Raw genomic sequence first — 15526 nt, 5'->3', positions numbered from 1 at the left:
TTATTGGGGAAAGAGTTTGGCCTCATCAAGAGGAACGAATAAACACAGTCAGTTACTGGGATGTAGAACACTTCTCCTGGCCCAGTTCACGGTGCCTTCTTAATTGGAGGCCTTCCCTGACTCTTCCAGCCCATGCTTGCTTCTCTAAATGCCTCTTTCACAAGCAGATGGTTCAGAATTGGTTGTTTTCTGTGGTATGTGCCAACGTTCTGTTTCCCCAGCTGAGGGTCGAGCCCACGTCTTAAACTTTTCTTGTTCTCCCTACCCCTTCCACTTCTCAATGCCAACATAGAGCTGGGCTCCTAGTAGACACTATGCCATCATGGGTAGAATTTGGGAGTCAGGAAGAGTACAGTTTGAACCTCATTCACCTGCCCCCTACCCTGTCCCACTAGCTATATGACCAAAGGCAAATGACTAAACCTCAGTTTACACATCTGTACAACAGGCATACCACCTATCTCAGAGGTGCTGTGAGGCTTAACTGTGAAAATATACGTAAAGCACTTTGCAAACTTTGAAGACCTAGATAAATATATTATTATTCCTTGTTGCCTGAAATTACCTATAAAGGCAAGGAGTTCGATTTGATGACTTGTAAAGGTCTCTGTACCAGCCCCTCTGACATGTGGACACCTACTTCTGGATTTTGAACTCCACATGATATAGGATGATGTACAAACAGATTCACAGGATGAGGGCAGGGGGAGGGGATGCAATTTTATACTCTGCCAGAGAGTATCTATTCTGAATATAAACCTGAAGACTCCCTCCTTATTAGGGGATGAGTACTATGTACAGACAGTTAACACATGGCAGCTAAGGGGCCTGGTAACTGATTGACGTTGTAATTTAATTCCACACTCACCGTGTTGCAAGCATGGATCTACCCATTATGAACCACATTTCCTGGTATGGATGACACAATATCTATTTCTTCTGATGGCCTGAAATGCCATTTAGGTCCCACCCTTTTGGCCTGTGTCACAACTTTGCAATTCACTCAACTCTGTATCAGCTGGACTAACTGAAGAGCCAGGTAATGGATGAGCCAAAGCCACAGATGATCCGAAAAATTATTTCACAGAATCCCTCTCTGAGTTGGAAGAGATTTCAGGGATCGTATAGTCTGATTTCTATTTGGCTTGCGCTAAAATTTAAAGGAATTTGTGACCTCTGAGAGCCTGCAGATTAAACTGGGTCAGCGGCAGCTAGCCAGGGGTTAGGGTAAGGGTAGTGAGTAGATAGCCTAGCAGCGTAACACTGACTACAGGAAGTCAGCAATGGGGCTGCAGAAGAGGCAACTTCTTTTGAGCATACACTACTAAATCAAGTAGGTCTTAAGCTACTCTCCCCACTCTAGGTTTTGTGGCCAATGACTAAGCACAGAAAGTCCTATAAGGAGGTGTTTCCACACAGACTTTAAGATACAATGTAGATTTTGACCCAGAGATCCTACTTTTGAGCATATACCCCAAGGAGGCACAAAACAGAAAGGTCCCATGGGAAACAAAATATTTATGACAGCACTGTTCGTACTAACAAAAAACAATGCAAAAATGCAAACTAACCAAAAGTGGGTGTCCGCTGATTGGACAATGGCTGAACAAACTGGAATACATGAATATAATGGAATATTACTGTACTGTAAGAAATGATAAATAGAAAAAATTCAGAAAGAAACTTAGTAAGACTCATATAATTGGGTGTATAGAAAAGTAAACAAAATCAGTGGAACATGTTGTATGATGCCCATACTAACATAAAGGTCAACAGTAATGAAAGATCATGATATAAAGGTAAAAGGCACCAATAACATTTACAACAAAAATCCACATCATAAAAAACATGGGGGCGGCATGTTCTAATGGAAAACAAAACACAACACCAGGCTGGGAGTCAAAAGACTTTGGTTCAAATCGGTAACCATTTATTGTGACCCTACTGTGAATGTAGGGTTAGGCACCAAAAAAATTTCAAAAAATGAACAAAACATGGTTCTTGTCCTTAGAATTTATAATCTCTTCTCATCCATTAGGATGTAAACTTTTTGAGAGCGGTATTATTTTATCCCTTGTATCCCTAATGCTGGCACACAGTAGGCATTTAAGAAATGTTTGTTGATTGTTTGATTCAGTTCAATCCTATCCCATCTAATACAAGTTTATCAGGTGCCTTCTGTGTGCAAAACACTTGGCTAGGTGTTAGAAATACAGACACAATCACTTATTAGACTTGTGATCTTGGGCAAGTAATTTGCCTTCTCTCTGGTTCAGTTTCCTCATTAATAAAATGGAGATAATCATACTGTTCTACCTACCTCCTGTTAGCAAGGCAGTTAAAAGGAACATGGCATTATTACATAACCTTTAATTTAACTGGCTTCTTTGGAGTTCCACCTAAGTGATTTTTTTCCCCCAAGTAACTGTAGTACATGAAAGCATTCCTTCAAGCATTCAATCAAGTTTCATTTTATTCATTTTTGATGGAAATCTTTTTGAAAACATAATACATTTTCTTCCTTCTCCCTTCCCTTGCCCTCATCTCCCCCTCTATTTTCTCCCGCCTTTCCCATCTCCCTTCCTCTCCTTTCTCCTCCTCTCCCCTTCCCTCTTCTCCTCTCCTGTCTCCCTCTCTCTTCTTTTCCCCTCCCTCCTCTCCTCCACACTGGATATCACTGTCTCTCAGACTGAAAATATTCATGGGCTCAATCCTAATACTGATCATCACAGAAGGTTTAACCTGCTGTTTTTCTGACCTGGACTAGTTTCCAGCCATCCCAGTAACTAATCCTCTACTCCAAAGGCCTCACCATCCATGCTGGACTTAGTGTAGACACCCAACTGCCTTTCAACCCACAGCAGCTCACAACTTCTGAACAGACATAAGACATCTTTCCTTGCCTAAAATATATTACACACTCCTAAAAGAAAGCATGAGGAATATACTGTCACCTTTTCTTGATGATGGACTGACAAAGCTCTGTCATGAACAGCAGTGGTCACCCTATCCTGCAATAAGCAATCTTCTTGGGAACCACTAGGCATATGGGGTTGTTGACTGGACATTCTTGGTATGGTTTCTTCCTTCACTGTTATCTGTCAGCCTCCCTGCCTTGAGCAGCTCCCCCTCTCCTTCTAATTTGTTGCTGCTAATCTAAGGAAGATTAGAAATGAGATCTTCACCCCTGTTAGAATTCTGCGTAAATGCAGAGTAAACAGCCTTTAGCGAAGTCTTTCACAGTTCCCCTATGAGTCGATAATATGAGCTTTCACTAGGGACTTTGGGTTTCTTAGAGCAGAGACCTTATTTTTTTGTTTGTTTGTATTTGGGCTGTATAGCCAAAGCTGCCAGATAGTGGAAGGAATGTGGTGCTATTACTATTGTTATATGGTGATGATCCTGAGATTTAAATTCTTCATGAAACCCAGAAAACTAGGGCCAAATTACCAGGATTGTGAGCCAGAGGACCCTCCCCCGCCACAATAAAAAGCTCGGGTTCTTAACCTTATTTGTGTCTTAGGCCCCTTTGGCAGAAACCTATGGACCCCTTCTCAGAATGGTATACACAAAATACATAGGACTACAAAAAAATCAATTATAGTGATCAACGTATTTAAAAATATTTAATAATTTAAAAATATTTTATATAAAAGTTCCTGGACCCAAGGTTAAAACCCCCTGCTCTAAAGTGTCAATGACACTGTGTCATTTTCACTGGGAAAGAGACATTTGAGAAACAAGGAACGTCACCCAAAGGTGATGTGTAAAACTCAGATCTACTGTCACAATCCCCTCAATCTGATTCTGCTGCTGAACGGCTCCCTTCCAGGTAACATCCTTAGCCTGTATCCTGTTTCCACATATACCAATAGTTTATCTTCCCTTCCAAACCTCTGTCAGGATGAGGTGCAAACTTAGTCTGGTATTTGAGACCTTTTACAACATACTCCCAATCTATCTGTTGTGGTATATTGGCTTTGGAGATGGCCTTTGCTCACTGGTACCCATGGTCCACCTCTGTGGCCCTCAGTTTCTTCATCTATAAAATAAAGGGGTTGGATGAGATGATTTTGAGGTGCCTTCTGGCTCCTTCTAGATTTGTTTACTATGACTTTGCTACATGAATCCTCTGTTTTAAAAAGACCCACTGTCCTCCAAACTATACCTTGCAGTTTCCCATCTCTGGGAAACAGCACAGACTGCTTTCCCTCTTTAATCCTTTGCCTCTCCTCCGGCCTAACTAAAGCCTATCTATCCATAAAGGTTTGGCTTAATTTCCACATCCTTCCCCCCCCCCCCATTAACTTTCTCTGAGGTAGAATGGAAGAATGGCAAGTAGCACTGATCATGGATTCCAAAGACCTACACTCAAATCCCAGCTCAGACATTTACTAGCTGTGTCATTTGGGGGAAATCACTGAGTCCCAATTTTCTCATCTGTAAAATGGGGATAGTACCTGTGTAATGGCCAATGAACACCCAGTTCTGGGAGCAGACAAAACAGGATCTGTCAGCTGGCCATGTCCTGGGGTGGGGGTGGGGAGGATTAGTGAGCCATCTTTTGGAAGTGCCTGATTCGTGCTTATTGGAGAGGTCTGTTTTCTCCACTTCAGAGCACCTGCACATATTCTGTACCTGAAACTGGAACTGATGTACTCAAGAAAGCCACTAACCTACTAATTTGATCTCCCTGCCTTTTCCCCCTCCTCCTAGAAATCTCTCTTGTAATCCAGGGTTATCTCCCCACGCTCAATGGACAGCATCACAGGGGTCCTTCAGGGGTCTGCCAAACATCCCTGGGGTTGGGGTTACACTTGTACTACCCACCTCATGGGATTACTGTGAGGGAGGCACTTTGTAAACTCTGACCACCCCAGCTGGAAGTGATCTGCTTACCCTGAACACCTGGAGCATTCACCGTCTGTGCCCATCATTTGGCCTTTAGCCAACCTAGCCTTCCTCCCTCATGCCGTTCTGTTTAAGTGATCTCCAGTCTACAAGTGCTCTGGTGACCGGGGAAAGCGGGCTTTGTTTTACATGCCTTTGTATCTCTCGTAGCACTTGCAGTCCAATATTCTGGGGCTGATTTTGCCTTCAGAGTTAAGGCCTCGGAATCAGTTACCAAGGCGAGCATGGAAGGAAAGTCATGGAAGAAAAAAAAGAAGTAATTTCCTAACCACATAGAATAGAGAAAAACATTATGTAAGTGTATCATGAGAATCTGGAAGAAGATTAAAAACAAACCAGGCCCTCCTTGGGGAAGAGAGAAGACCAGAGCTCACTGTGAATGTTTTCGCTGCCTGATTTGATTTTTATTTTAAAATGATCCTTACAGAAAAAATGTCAACAGCAGCCAGATAGTTCCTCTCTGTTGGGATGGAAGGGAGTGAAGCTATGCTGAGGCAGCTGAGGGGCAGTGGAAATGAGTGCGCTGTGGAACAGTGGAAAGAGCTGGGTTTGGACTCCAAGGGCCTGGAATCAAATCCTGGTGCTGCCACTTAACTACCTATATGACCTTGGGCATATCACTTAACTTCCCTGGTTTCTTATCTGTAAAATAAGGGAGTTTGAATAAGTGACCTCAAAGATACATCTCACCTCTAAGTCTATAACTGTATGACAGGCCAAGACTTCTATACAGAACAGAAAGTTTGCTTTGGAGGTGGAGCCAGAGAACACAGGCTTCTGAAGGCACTTATACTGGGGAGGAGGAGGGCAGAGGAGTGTGTCTACCACCTCAGAAAATGAAGGCTCTTGATGTTAGAAAAGGAAAAAACAGACTATTTTGATTATATGAAACTAAAAACTTTTTGTACAGACAAAACCAATGTAATTAGAATAAGAAGACTGGGGAAAAATAGAAGGTTATTTGGGGAAAAAAGCTTCACACCTAATCTCCAACCAAAGTTTGTTATTTAAGACAGACAAGGAATTGATGTAAGACCTAGAACCATTCCACAAAAGATAAGTGATTAAAGGATATGAACAACAGTTTTCAGAACAAGAAATGCAAATAAATCTATCACCATGTTTTTAAAAAATGCTTCAAACTGCTAATAATGAGGGAAATGTCAATTAAAACAACTCTGAAAAGCCTGCAAAGGCTTATGTGACCTGATGCTGAGTGAAGTGAGCAGAACCAGAACACTGTACACAGTAACAGCCACAATGTGCGATGACCAACTTTGATAAGACTTAGCTCTTCCCAGCAATGCAAGGATCAAAGACAAAAGACGTGATGGAAAGAACTATGGAGTCTGAATGCAGATCGAAGCAGACTATTTTTTTTTCTTTCTTGTGGTTTTCCCCTTTTGTACTGATTCTTCTTTCATAACATAACTAATGTGGACATAAATATGTTTAATATGACTGTACATGTGTAACCTTTATCAGATTTTATGCCATGGTGGGGGAAGGGAAGGAGGGGAAAAATTTGGAACTCAAAATCTTATAAAAGTGAATATTGAAAACTAAAAACAAAAATAACAAAACTCTGAAGTTTCCATGCAGAGCCATCTAAACAGCAAAGATGACAGCTGATAGAGAGGAGTCAGTGCTGGAGGGACTGGGGGGAAGACAGGCCCCATTGGTACATTGTAAACTGACCTATGAATGAATATGAAACTATATGTGAAAGTTAATCTTCATATCAAAGGATATGCATATCCTTTGACCCAGCAGTCCCACTTGTCTCAAGGAGGTCAAAGCCAGAGAAAGGTCTGTAAGATACCAAAATATTTATAGCCACATTTATATAGTCCAAAACTAGAAACAAATCAATCATCCATGAATTGGAAGAATGAATAGCGCTAGCCAAATGGATTGCTCCCTATTCTCCAAACACCCAGTTTGTTTGAACTCTGCCCTACTGGAGTACACCCTGCACCCCATTTGTCATTCATGGCACAGCCCAAGTGCCACCCCCTCCTTGAAACCCTCCTGATTCTCCCCAGCCAGATGTGATCTCTCGTTTGATCTCTTACAATATTTTGTTTTTGTCTCAATATTGTCCTTATCACATTCTACCCTGGATCATCAACATCCACCTACGTGCCTTCTCTCCTTCACCAGACTGGGAGTTCCATGAAAGCAGGGATCTGGTTTGATTCATTGTCGTATCACCCGTAATACCAAAGTGCATAGTAAACCTCTCAATAAATATTAAATGAGTTGAAACTGAGGATTTTTTTAAAAGGCTAAAGAAACAAATACAATGTCTTGTATTTATCATTCAACTGATTGACACTGGGTAGGGGATACGGTTCCATGTAAGATGGGAGACACAGGCATGGAAGGAAGGGAAGGAAAAAAAGAAGGAAGACCTACCTCCGTTGAGTTAACAAAACCAATAGTGAAATCATTGACATTTTAAAAAAATGTAGTGATAGCTGGTGGGTCTGAGTTCAGCTATTTTGAAGAACAATATGGAATCACATAATAAAAGTTACAAAAATGCTCAGACCCTTTGATTCGGTAATCCCACTTGTAAGTTTATGCCCTAAGGAGGCAAGTAAAAGGAAGAAAAGGGTAGATTTGTACAAAAATACTCATGGCAGCACTATTTGCCAAAGCAGAAAACTATAAGCTAACTCTATGCGTGCCCAACAATGAAAGACTGGCTAAATGTTCTATGATACATGAACACAATGGATGATGATTGGATTGAACTGAATTATGGAATAACAGATATAGAGAGACTTGTATGAAGTAATGAAGACTGAAAAAAGCAGACCCCAAAGGAGCTGTGACTACAATGCGTAGTGAGACAACAAAAAAGCAACAAACCTCACGACACCAGTGTTAGTGCTACCTTTCTTGTTAAACTAAAGGCAGATGGGGTAATGATTTTTAACCATTTAAAAATGTTTAATCATTTTGGTGAAGGAGGGATTGCAAGATTATTTTTTATTGTTCTTGCTTAAGATTTTGCTTAAGTTGTCTTTCTTTGGTTGTTATATATTTGAAAGCTTGTGTTTTTTTTTGACAGAAGTAAAATGTATCCATAAAAACAAAGGTAAAACAATGCTGCTTTTTTAAAAAATTCATTGTTTTTCACCTCAATTCAGGCCTAAGAACTTCAAGTCATGTGGGAGAAGGAAGGGCATAAACCTTAAATTAAATAAATAATAACATCTCAATAAAAGTATTTTTGTGATTGACTGCATTCATAAGCCCAGAGCTGAGGTTTTTCTTTTCTCCAGGCAAGCCTGGTCTGCCAGTTTGTAAATGGGGCAGCTTTGGCACATCAGATCTGTCAAGTTCCCAAATCCATTCCTTAAGGCTGTGTCCTTCTACATCCAACTCTTCCCACCCACCCCACCCCTTGGTCTTCCCCACTGAATTGTGGTAATCCAGCCCTCCCTTTTCATATAGAAGGTGAAATGGGGGAGAGAGAGAGCCTGCAAAGGATCTGGGCCTCTCCTCCAACCAGAGATCATTGACGAAAGAAGGGGCTGAAAGTACAGGAAAGAGAAATGTGTTAGTTAATAAGAAGAAACACAAAACCCTACTGAGAAGGGATTACAGTTTAGGTTAACTACCCAATCAGTCAGTAAGCATTTATTAAGCACCTACTATGTACCAGCCACTGTGGTGGAAATACAAAAAAAAGGCAAAAAGATAATCCATGCTCCCAAGAAGCTAATGGCCTCATAGAGAAGAGAACACAAAAACAACTGTACAAATATATATATGTACATACATACACACACACACACACACACATATATGTGTGTATGTGTGTATATATATATATATATATATACACACACACACACATAAAGACAGAGAGACAGAGACAGGATAAACTAGAGAAAACCAATACAGGGAAGACACTAGCATTACGGTAGATCAGGAAAGGCTTTTCATAAAAGATGGGAACCTGCAGAAACATATCGGCAAGGAGACTTTACAGGTGGTTTCACAGGATTTTTGAGTTAGAAAGCAGCTTAGGGATTCTCTAGGGCAGAGCTTTTTTTTCCTTTCCTTCTATCCCAAGTACTTAGCACAGCATACAGTAGGCACTTAATAAGTGCTAGTTGCCTGACTTTTCTGTGTCATAGACTCTCTTGGCAGTTTGGTAAAAGCTACAGACTCCTCAGAATAATATTTTTAAATGCATAAAGTAAAACACTTAGAATTATAAAGGAAACCAATTATATATGTATATATGTATATGTCTATATATGTGTATGTGTATATTGTGGAAGTACCCCTGAGATTAGTATGTCTGTTTTCTATGAGTTACCTACCAGGCAGATACACTGGACACTGAGTAACTCCTAGAAAACAGACAAATTAATCTCAGGGGTACAGCATGTATATGTTCACAGACCCCAAGTTAAGAACCCCTGATTCGGTTCAATACCCTTATTTTTACAAATTAGGAAACTGAGACCCAAAGAGGGGAAGCAACTTGTCTAAGGTCACATAGATAAATTGTGAGCTCTAATCTCACTTGACCTCAACAAGTCAGATTACATTTCTAAGCCTCAGGAGCCTTATCTGTAAAATTACTTCTAGCTATTGTTCAGTTTCCCTTCTCCCCATTTTACCTCCCCATTCCTAATCCTTTCCCATTATCCTGGGATTACCATCACTTTACACTGTCAGAAGCAAGAGTATTCATGCTTGCCAAATCATGACAAGCAATTCCCCAAGTAATTTAGGAATGTGCAGGTCCCTGCTATCTGTTAGTCCGTCTGTTCTTCCCTAGTCTTCTCCTTCCTGCCAAACACACACACACACACACACACACACACACACACACACACACTCACTCACTGACTCTCTCTCTCTCTCTCTCTCTCTCTCTCTCTCTCTCTCTCTCTCTCTCTCTCTCTCTCTCTCCCCTCCTCCTTTCTCTCTCCCCTTCTGTCTCTCCCCCTCCCTCCCTCCTTCTTTGTCTCTGCCTCTCTTTCTGTCTCCCTCTCCCCAAAAGCTGGCTTCTCCTACATGTATCGTTTACATGTTTGGAATCTTAAGCCTGAGAACTAGAAAGAACCTCATTGGTTAAATCTGGAAAATATCTTGTTCTGGTTCAGTCATTTTTAGAAAACTTATTACTTTGGTTGTGGCTTAAGCAAAAACTTCAATAAATTCAAGGCTTGGTTAAAAAATATTGTTTGGGTTTGTTTATGTAAATGAGTTTGGTGCCTTCTGGTTCAGCAGCTTGTTTCAAGCCCTTTCTTCTTAGCATTGAGACAGACAAGCTTGAGAGGATTTCCTCGAGATGGTTTTACCAAGGATACAGATCTTGAGGGGTTTGGGAAAATGACTCTTTCAGAGAACTAAAAAGGCCTAGGGTTTAAGAGGGGAAGAATTGATAAGTAGAAAAAGGAAAGGAAGGACTAAGCCCAGCATTAGAGAAAACCTAGTAAACCCTTGAAAAATGATTCACTGTGCCCTGTCTCTCTGCCTCCTAATGACAACAGCTCAGATTTACACAGCGCTTTGTGGTTAACACAGTGTTTTCATGCCAAAGGCAGGTTTTCTTATTTTGACCCTCCCATTTTATAGAAGTGAAAACTGAGACTCAGTAAGTGAGCTTGGGCTCAGAAAGGTAGAATGTCTGACCATGTTTACAAAGCTATTAAGTAGCAGAATCAGGGCTCAAATAAAGGTCTCCTGATTTCAAAAGTAGTTCTTTTCCCATTGTTCCACATCACCACTTAAAAAAAAATTGAAGCTGATTTCCAGGGCAAATAATCTGTTTTTGCTGTCTCTGCAAGAGGCTCAAAGAGATCTTTGCTAAGAGGAGGAAAGACTGTACTTAAGTACCATGTGGGTGCTACTGCCTTCTCTCGGGGTCGCTCCCTGACACCACTGCTCTTATCCAGTTAATTACCAGTCGGCTGGGACTAACTCGATTTTTTTCTTTCTTTCTTTTCTTTTTTTCCTACTTTTCTTCTGTGAAAAGCAGAAATAGATACGGCTAAATCAATACACTGTGTTCTCTGCCGAATGCAAAGACTGAAAATTCTAAAAATGGGCTGTAAGATAATGGCCTGGAGGTAGTGTGTACTTCCCTCTCAGACAATGAACAAAAATGCTTTTCTGTTTGGGGGCTGGAGAGAGTTGGAAACATGAGTTGACAAAAATCTTTAAGAGGCACTTTTTCAACCAGGTGTCAAACTCAGGCATCATAGAGCTGAGACACTCTTCAGTTCCCGTGTAATGGAAAAAGCAAGAGGGTTTGGAGTCCCAGATTTAGCACTGTGTGACCTTGGAGAAATTACTTTACCTCTCTGGGCTTTGGGTTTCCTAAATCTGTAAAATAAATTGAGATGGACTATGTGATCTCCAAGATCCCAATCAGCTTAAAAACCCATGAATTTACTTTCCTACTAGGAAATCCTGAACGCCGTTGACATCTGCCATCCCCCACCCCCCAACATCTAGACAACCTCCTCGCTACCCAGGGCAGAAAAAATGCCCTGGAGGACTTAACCCTTCTTAACCCTTTCAGTTTCTTGGACCCCCCCCCCCCAAATGCTTAGGGCTGCTGAGGTCCTGATTGGTGAATACTTCAAAGGTCCCCTACTATACTGAGCCAACTATTTTACTCATGTTTCACCTTACCCCTCCACTTATTCTCTTGCTTTCAAACGTTTCTCTCTCTCTCTCCCCCCCCTCCCCCATACACGCACACACACCTCTCCCCCCTCCCCAGTTTCCCAACCTCCTCTCCACTAGGTACTTTCTTGTTTTATAGAGAATGATTAGGAATTTTAGGATTATGAAGTCTTACAGTGGTTAAAGGTTGCTCCCTAATGCTGTCCCCAACTCCTCTTCTATGACACTGGGATTTTCAAAGGCAGTTGAACCCCAGCACCAGCTTAGTCTTTTTGCTGTCTGGCTCAGGTAGAAGGACAGAGGGGGTTGAGACACGAGAAACAAAGCATTCTCTATTCTGAGAACTTTTGCAGAAGATCAAATGTGACACGGAGCCCTAGGGAGCTGGTTTTTCTCATGTGCTTGCTATTCCTGGATTTAGTATGATTAGCTCAGGGGCACATGCTCCCAGTGGTTTGTTTGTTTGTTTTTAGTGGGCCAACTCAAGTTCCACCTACCCCAGTAAGCCTTCCCCAGATCACTCTTGACCACAATGACCTTTCCCTCCTCTGAACCCCAACAACTCCAGCACTTAGAACTGGTAGCACTCATTTTGGTTTCATGTGTGTCTGTCTCTCGTCTGTCCTACCAGAAAGCTCCCAAAGGGCGGGAAAATACCTCATACTGTGCCTATATTCCCAACAACACCCAGCATAGCATCAGATACTTTAAAAGCCCTAAGTATTTGTTCAAAGTCACAAGGAGACTTGGAAAGCTCACTCTAGGAGACAGAATGGCGCATTACCTAGGCCATGTGGATCATAAGTTCATCAATTCAGAACTAGAAGGGCCCTGAGAGATCGTCTAGTCTGATCCCATTTTCCAGATGAGGGAACCAAGGCTCGGAGAGCAAGTGATTTGCCCAAAGTGGCAGAGTCAGAATTCAATCCCAAGTCTAATGATGCCAGGAGTAGCAAAGAACTGGGCTATCCTGGATACACAGACTTGGCTCCCATCCAATCCTAGTAACCATGACACTAACAAGAAGAAGTAACCCCTGATACACTACAAGACAACAGAGCATAGTGGACAAAGGGCCATCTTTGGAATGAAGATTCAAGTTCTGTCTCTGATATACTACCTTTGTGACCACACAAGAGGCACTGAACCTCTCAGTGTCCCCAAAGAACTAATACTGTAAGTTATAGCCCAGGTGCTGACATACATTGTTAAGGAAGAGTTTCTTCATTGTGGTTCCCAGTCCTGATGAAATCAGAGGTCCAGACCAAAAATTTGAATAAAAATGTCCTATCTATACGATGACAAGTGTGACAGGTCAGATTCCCTTCTGCTTGATCAAATGAATAGAGTGTGACAATGCAATGATAGCAGATGTTCTTGTGGTGCTCTGAGGTTTGTGAAACATGCATTGTCTCATTTGAGTGTTTTGCAAACTTCAAAATGCTATTCGTATAGACATGTTAGTGTGATGCCAGGCTTTGGTGCCTGAATTGACTTGATGTACCCTAGTTACTCATCTAAGGCACCCGGGACTCTGTTTTGCTTTAGTATCTACTCAGAAGGTGACGCTACTAGACAAAAGACTGTAAGCCTTTCAGAGGCATAAAAGTCCTATTATTTATTTCTTCTTCCACTGGCACCGTAGTATTGAACAAAGAGAGGTATCTGAGAAGTCACAGTGACACAAGGAGATCTGACGGAGTCTCCTGGCAGAGTTGCAATTGGGGACAGTCCAGGCTCTCTGAATTTTAGCCTTCTGGTCACCAAAAAGGCAATCATGAAAAAGGGAAAGATGAGGAAGGGGTTAGCACTCTCTTTCCCTCCCTATCCTCATCTCATGGAGTTCTCTATTCCAACCCTAGCCATTGTGCTCAGGGTCATCCTTCCTAAGCAGAGATAAGCAGTCCCATAACAAATCTGTTCATCTGCCATTTGTCCATTATAGTTTCACTTTTTTTTTCTGTCCTAAAGACTTTTTCAAATTAGAAAGGCTTCTTCAAAAATTAAAATGCTTCTGGATGGGTTTTACCTTTATAGAATAAACAGTCACAGAGTAAGAAAGGACCTCAGTGGTCATCTAGTCCAACTCATCCTTGAGTAGAAATCCACTCCATCAAATCCCCAACCAGTGGTCATCTAGCCTCTGCCTGAAGGTCTCCAGGAATGGAGAACCTCATTATCTCTCAATACAGCCTGTTTCATTTTTTAGTAGCTCTTACATTATGAAGAATTTCATTATATTGTACTGGAATCTGCCTCTCTGTAACTTCCATTCTAGGCCCCTAGGTCTGCCCTGTGCAACTTAATTGAATGAGACTAACCCTTCTTTCACATAATAGTCCTTACAGCTGGAAAGGGGCATAGAGATCATCCAGACCTGGGATTCCTAACCTTTTTGTGTCATAAACCCCTTTGGCATTTTGATGAAGTCTAATACTTTTGTGGTTTATTGCCAACATTCATAATTGAAGAAAATGCTAAGTTTCAGTTAGTAGTTAGTTAAAATAAAGATGTAATTTTTCCCCATCCAAGTTCATGAACCCCCTGACATCTATAAAAGTGGACCCCTGGGGGCAGCTAGGTGGCGCAGTGAGTAGAGCACTGGCCCTGGAGTCAGGAGGACCTGAGTTCAAATCTGTCCTCAGACACTTGACACATGTACTAGCTTTGTGACCTTGGGCAAGTCACTTAACCCCAACTGCCCTGCCAAAAAAAATAAAGGGATTTGTTTTAAAAAAGTGGACCCCTGGTTAAGAACCCCAGATCTAGAAAAACTGCCTCATTTTACAGATGGAGGCCCCAAAAGACGAAGTGACTTGGTCTGAGTAACAGGTATTCTATAGTAATTGGGACCTTTTCTTTCAGACCCAAGTTACCAAGAACTCATCCAGGATGGCAGAGCTATGGGAAAACCTATTACCACCTGGGGAATCCTTCTTTCTTACCCTTTTATCCCATTCCCCTGCCTCAGGCTGCCCAGAATCCATCCTTTCTGCTTTCAGAAGACCTAGATGAGATGGGAATCACCAACTCTGTTCTGTTGAGATAGCAGACTACCAGGCCTTACCATCTGCTTAGCTATCCCCAAAACCAATGGGCTTGCCATCCACACACCCGTAATATTTTCCCCAATTAAAGCATGAATTCCTTAAGAGCAAAGACTGTCCTGCTTTTTTTGATTTGTATCTCCTGTATTCAGCATAATGCTTGATACATACTAAGTACTTAATAAATTCATTTTCAATCACCTTTGAATTATGCAAATAAAACACCTAAAATGTACTTATCTCTGACCCAAGATTCCATTGTGGGAATATGCCCCCAAGAGGTTGATGACAAAAAGAAAGATTCTATATACACCAAAATGTTTACAACAGTACTTTTTGTGGTAGAAAAGAACTGAACAGAGTAAATGCCTATCAACTGAGGAATGGCTAAACAAATTGTAGTACATGAATGTAATGGACTTTTAGTGAGCTAAAAGTCTGCATAAGAAAGTGAAAACAGAGAAGCATGGAAAGATCTACACGAACTTATGCAAAGTAAATTATACAGAACCAGGAAAACAAGATACACAGCAACTACAACATAAATGGAAAGAACCACCACCAGATAACAATCAAAATGAATGTTCCAAAATGAGAACAAACAAGCATGGCACCAAAGAAAAGACATAAAAGACACCTCCCCCTCACTCCTTTGAAAAGGAGGCAGGTCCAGGCCCACTGACTTCTAACTCCAATTTAATGCCACAGCCTGTGGCAGTGGTTGCCCCTTTATACGTAACCCAGAATATAAAGTTTTCTTCTGCTTCTGCACCTCCTAGTGCACTATCCAGCAGTCCTGCCCCAAGCATACCAACCAACAAGTCTTTGGTTCTTAACTCACGGGCAGCACCCATTCGGCTTCCTTCTCCCCCATCCACAGCTTCTTCAATTGTTCCTACACA

At 41.5% G+C, this 15526-nt stretch overlaps 1 protein-coding gene across 3 annotated transcripts in view; it reads right to left on the bottom strand.

Moving 5' to 3' along the window:
• Window positions 1-15526, bottom strand: part of STEAP3 (STEAP3 metalloreductase) — a 72307-nt gene that overhangs the window by 27533 nt on the left and 29248 nt on the right. Inside the window, exon 1 of one of the 3 annotated variants that reach the window (XM_036743415.1) lies at window positions 11753-11859. The exons of the other annotated variants lie outside the window; for them this stretch is intronic. The gene's annotated coding sequence lies outside the window, so the exon portion shown is untranslated. Of the gene's footprint in view, window positions 1-11752; window positions 11860-15526 lie in introns of those variants that run through there. 3 annotated transcript variants of the gene reach the window in all.

This window comes from Trichosurus vulpecula, chromosome 2 (assembly GCF_011100635.1).
Source record: "Trichosurus vulpecula isolate mTriVul1 chromosome 2, mTriVul1.pri, whole genome shotgun sequence".
Classification (NCBI taxonomy): domain Eukaryota; kingdom Metazoa; phylum Chordata; class Mammalia; order Diprotodontia; family Phalangeridae; genus Trichosurus; species Trichosurus vulpecula.
This window is presented reverse-complemented; position numbering and strand designations above follow the sequence as displayed.